Genomic DNA, 5,619 nt, shown 5'->3' with positions numbered 1-5,619 from the left:
ATACGTTGGGAGTACAACCAAACAGCAATTAAGTTCATACAAATGTAAAGAAAATGATTCCGTAGACCGACCCATAGTAGGGGCAGAGGCACGATCGGAACTCATGAAACTGAACACAACATCTGCCCCGGGTCCTGATGGAATGGCGAACGAAACGCTCAGGAATTTAGATTAAAATTCCATCAAAGCCCTCACATAATATGTAAACGAGTGCTGGGAAAAATTCAGATGCGAAAACAATGAAAAACGGCAAAAATCATAATGATTCCCAAGCCAGACAAGAAATTAAATTTTGATAACCTTAGACCTATTTTCCTGACATCCTGTATAGGAAAGTTATTAGAGCATGTCATTCTAACTCCCCTGACAATTTATACGAATGAAAATGAGCTCTTTCTCCCTACTATAGTGAGCTTCAGGGCAAAACTCTCCACACAGCACATTATGCTTAAGATTAAACATCAAATATTCCATGCAGGTGTCGTAAGACAGGATACTAAGGTTATATTCTGATTAGATCTTAAGAAGGCCTTCGATAATACATCACACAAAGCTATACGTGAACATTTTCAAGAGTTAGGGGTAGGAAAAAAGACTCTACGATGTCGTAAACACTTCCTTACTGACCGGACTGCAAGAATCATACTAGGCGAGATAGAATCGCAAGAGTTTGGTCTAGGCAACAAGGGAATGCCGCAAGGTTCACTCCTATCCTCCTTCCTCTTTGACGTGACCATGATAGGTCTCCCTACAAGATTGAAGAAAATTACAGGACGCGGATGACATTACATTATAAATAGCAGGAGGTAGTGGCGGACACACATCGGAGACTTTACAAACGGCAGCAAAGATTGTAGAAGAATATGTCGCTCATAAGGGATTAGAATGTTCACCAGGAAAATCCGAACTCCATTTCTGCAAACCGCATAGAGAGGTCGGAAAAGTAACAAGGATAAACCCAATATTAAAATCTATGTTGGAAACCAGGAAATTCCTACGGTCGAAAGCATAAGAACTTTGGGACCCCCAATCAGCTCGAACGGGCATAACAGAGAAACGATAAGATTACTGAAAGCAGTGCGCAGCCAATTATGCGCCTAATCAAAAGAATTGCAAACCGGCAGTATTGTACGAAGGAAAATAATATGATAACACTGGTAAGACCATTGTCATGTATCTTATATTGCCGCGCCCCCTGTATGCAGACAACGAAGATGATGTGCGCTCTGGAAGTCTCGCGGAACGAGACTCTGACCGAAGAAAAAGACGTGTTTTGTGTCTATGTCTTGTTTCTATGTAGGACTCCCTTGACAAAGCATTGAATCGTCACAGAGGACGCGGCTTGATCAATCCATCAAAATCCATATCGTATGGCTTCAAAAGAACGGGAAGCGATATAAAAAAATATGGGTGATCCCTCCGTCATAGGAATCGGTATAACACGAAAGTGAAACGTGTCTTCACAGAAGTAGTGCTTATTGTGTAGTGGTATATGACAGCTTGTACAATGTCTATTCGTGTTTGGCAGCTTTGGCACCGTTTGACGTGGATGCACCCATGTTGACAGCATGTCTCTATCGCGATGACTAACGCCCATGATCATGATTAAACCGTTGTGGTAGCTGACGGTGTGAACATATATTTAGACACAGCGAATCGTGAATCCCGCGTAAGGATGATATCAACAAGCTCATAATCAACACTGGTACCCGGTATGCACTTCTTCAAAGCGTCGTCAATTAAGGAGATAAACGGCACGGTGTGCGCTTTCTAGTAATGGGTAGCCGACGCCTGTGCTCATGCATACATAACACACACTGCGCTTCAGCAACACGGGAGGTGGAGGTTCGTAGCCTGAGCCGCAAACGCGTGCGTCCCGCTGGTTTCTGTCTCGCAGGCGCTGCTCTCGCTCCACCAAGGCACGACATTCGCCCGTCGAAATCGCGTCCTTTCTACAACGCGTATTGCAGCAGTTTTGTTAGTCGGTGCTCTCGCAATTGAAGCAGTCGGCGGCGGAGAAATCCCGTTGGTGCACGTGGAAGCTACACTACTCCGATGAGCCGACGCACGCTAACACGAAGCCAAAGGCATAGAACGTAAGTACGTCAAGGGTGCCTCGGCGACGCCAGCGCGGCCAGTCTACCTCTCTGGTATCGAGACGCTTTAACCATAGCCTCCAATATCGCGTGCAATCTCGGAGTAAGCGCTAGTAAGTGTCGATCGTGAAGCATTACTTCTTTTCACATCTCACAGACGGCGGCACTGCCCCGCTCCGCCCGCCGCGAAAGAGAATGTGTGAAAGATATAAGGCGCGTTCGCGCCACCTCTAGCATTTCCCGGCTTAGCTTAGTCGATAGGGCGTCGGGCGCTTGCCGTCGCGGCCGCAGCGTCGTGGGTTCGAATCCCAGCGGGGTATCTTTTTCTTGGTTTTTTTCTTTCTCACCCGTTGGCGTCCATTTTATCAACGTCATATCCGTGACGGATGTACTTGGTGGACCCCGGCATAAAACACTTTCGTGTTAAAAATGTAGCCAAAATGCTTGAAGACGATGTGATTCAACCATCAAATCCCATGGGCCTTACCTGTTGTTCTAGTCAAGAAGAAGGACGGCAGCTTGCATTTCTATGTGGACTATTGAAAGCTAAATCAGGTGACAAAGACGTTCAGCTGCTTCCCTGCATAGATGATTCCCTCGACAGTCTTCGAAACGCACGCTACATCTCTTCGATGGACTTAAAGAGTGGATATTGGCAAATTGAAGTAGACCCCAGAGATCGTGAGAAAACAGCGTTTGTGACGCCAGACGTACTGTAAGAATTTAAGGTCTTACCGATCGGCTTATGCTCCACGCCTGCTACTTTTCAGCGCTGAATGAATACCGTGTTCTCAGGCCTGAAGTGGAAGACCTGCCTAGTCTATCTTGACGACGTTGTTCTGTTTTCCGCAACGTTTGACGAACACCTTGAACGACTGCAGGTGGTTCCGCAGGTCATGCGGTCCGCCAGCCTGACGCTGAAGCCCGAGAAGTGCCACTTTTGCTTTGAAGAAGTGCAGTTTCTTGGCCATGTTGTAAGTTACGCAGCAGTTCGTCTGTATCCTTAGAAAGTTGCCGCCGTCGCCCAGTTCTCTATACCATCAGATAAAAAACCTGTCAGGTGTTTCCTATGCCTGTGCGCATATTATCGGCGGTTTATACGAGATTTTGCACGCATTGCGTCGCCTTTAACTCGCCTCACGAGAGGTGACGTTGCCTTTGTTAGGGGCGACGAACAGGAAATTGCTTTCAATGATTTGCCGCAACGTCTGCGCACGGCCCCAGTGCTTGCCCACTTTGACGAGACAGCCCCTACAATGCTGCATACGGACGCCAGCAATATTGGCCTTGGAGCCGTGCTTGTACAGCGCCAGGAGAACAAGGAAAGAGTGATCGCCTACGCAAGCAGAACTCTTTCACGCACAGAGGAAAACTACTCAACCACTAAAAAGGAATGCCTCGCCGTGGTATGGGCTGTGAAATTTCGCCCATTATTATAGGTCCGCTCTTCAAGGTGATCAGTGACCACCGTTCACTGTGTTGGTTGACAAATCCTAAGGATCCTTCGGGGCGATTGGCACGCTGGAGCCTTAGACTACAGAAGTTCGTTATGACGATATTGTGCAAGAGGGGAAAACGGCAAATAGACGCTCAGTGCCTGTCTCGGTCACTGATCGAGTCTGCTGCTACTCTCGATGAAGACACAGCATTCCTCAGAATCCTCGACACGTCGACTATTTCAGACCAACTACATGACGATCCTGAGCTGCTTGGCCGGATTAATTATTTAGAAGGACTAACTCTGAAAGCACCCAAAGCATTTGCAAGAGGATTATCGTCATTTTGTTTACGAAACAAAGTCCTTTAAAAAATGAACTTCTCCTCAGACGGATCCACCTACCTGCTGGTGGTCCCTACCGCCCTTCGTTGTCAAGAATTGCAAGCGTGCCACAACGAGGTCACCTCGGGCATTTAGGCTACACGCACACACTAAGCACAGTGCGGCAGAGGTACTACTGGCCAGGACTCGCTGCTGCCGTCAAACATCACGTTCGGACCTGCCTCGATCGCCAGCGGTGCAAGTCACCTCCGACGAAACCAGCCGAATTCTTACACGCAGTCCAGGTCCCGCCAACGCCGTTCGGCCAGATCGGAATGGACCTTTTGTGTCCAATTCCTACTTCTAGTGCTGGTACCACTTGGTTACTGTGGCAACCGACTACCTTACTCGCTACGCCGAGACAAAAGCCATCCACAGAGGCACAGCTGAGCTTTTTCATGGAGAATATTGTGTTGCGACACGGCGCACCATCGATCGTTACAAGGTATCGCGGAACCGCATTCACAGCAGCGCTTTTAGATCATGTGTTGGTGCTCAGTGCTACGACTCATCGTAAGTCGGCAGCCTACCATCCACAAACCAACGGACTCACCGAGCGGCTCAACAAAACCCTGGAAGACATGCTTTCAATGTATGTGGACATAGAGCACGAAAATTGGGACAAGATTCTACCTTATATAACGTTTGCTTACAACACCGCTAAGCAAGAAACGACACAGATGACCCCATTCCGTCTTGTTCATGGACGAGAAGTAAGGACAGTGTTGGACGCGATATTCTGCCACACGAATGTGATGACGTTGAAACGAGTGCCGACGTATTTACTCAACTCGCGGAGGAATCCAGGCAGCTCACACGCGTGTTAATATACCAGCAGCAAGAGCACGACGCAGGTCGCTATAATCTACGTCACAGACCTGTAACCGACGAAACCGGCGACACGGTATGGGTGTGGACGCCTGTACGAAGACAGGGACTGCCCAAAAAGCTGCTCAGAAGATACTGCGGATCTTATCGATGATGATGATGATTAGTGGTGTTTTGTGGCTCAAGGGCCATGGGTGGCCAAAGAGCGCCATGTCTTTTGTGTGGTGTTGGCGATGACCAATGATTTCGACGACAGGGTGTATTATGGCTGTATAGAGGCCTAAAATCACGCGCTATAAATAAGCGTAAAAGGGGTGTATAGAGTATAAAATTATGGCAGTGACAAGTGATGTGATCTGTGGGTGTGGGTTGCATGACGAGTGAGTATGGTATTTACAAGTGAGTAGCAGGAAAACAGCACGAACGCCTCCTCAAGGCCTTTGAGCCCAAAGGCCGGGAGGCAGGTGCTTCCTTTGATAGAAACCGCAGCATCAGCCTCAGTCACGAGGCCGTGCTACGGAGCGCCTGAAAAAATTACGTTGAAATTATGTACACTTTTTAAAAATTCAGAGAAGGACTGATATTTAAAAAGGGGTTCTCTGCCAATGAACATAGCAGGATGAAGTGGGAACTGCAGGTATGCAGATGAAAAATGCTTTCTTCTGAGAGCGTCTAGTTCCGTGCATGTGCTTCCTTTGATAGAAACCGCAGCAGAAGTACGGTTAAGGGATCGCCACAGTAGTCGCACAAAGGTGGATCGCCTCCGGACAAAAGGTATGAATGTGTACTGTATGTGTGGCCAATCCTAAGTCTGCAGAGTGTAACTTCAGTGTGGCGTGACTTTGATACTGGTGTCCAATTACCTAGTTACGGCTT

Source organism: Rhipicephalus sanguineus, unplaced genomic scaffold (genome assembly GCF_013339695.2).
Source record: "Rhipicephalus sanguineus isolate Rsan-2018 unplaced genomic scaffold, BIME_Rsan_1.4 Seq679, whole genome shotgun sequence".
In the NCBI taxonomy this organism is placed as follows: domain Eukaryota; kingdom Metazoa; phylum Arthropoda; class Arachnida; order Ixodida; family Ixodidae; genus Rhipicephalus; species Rhipicephalus sanguineus.
This window is presented reverse-complemented; position numbering follows the sequence as displayed.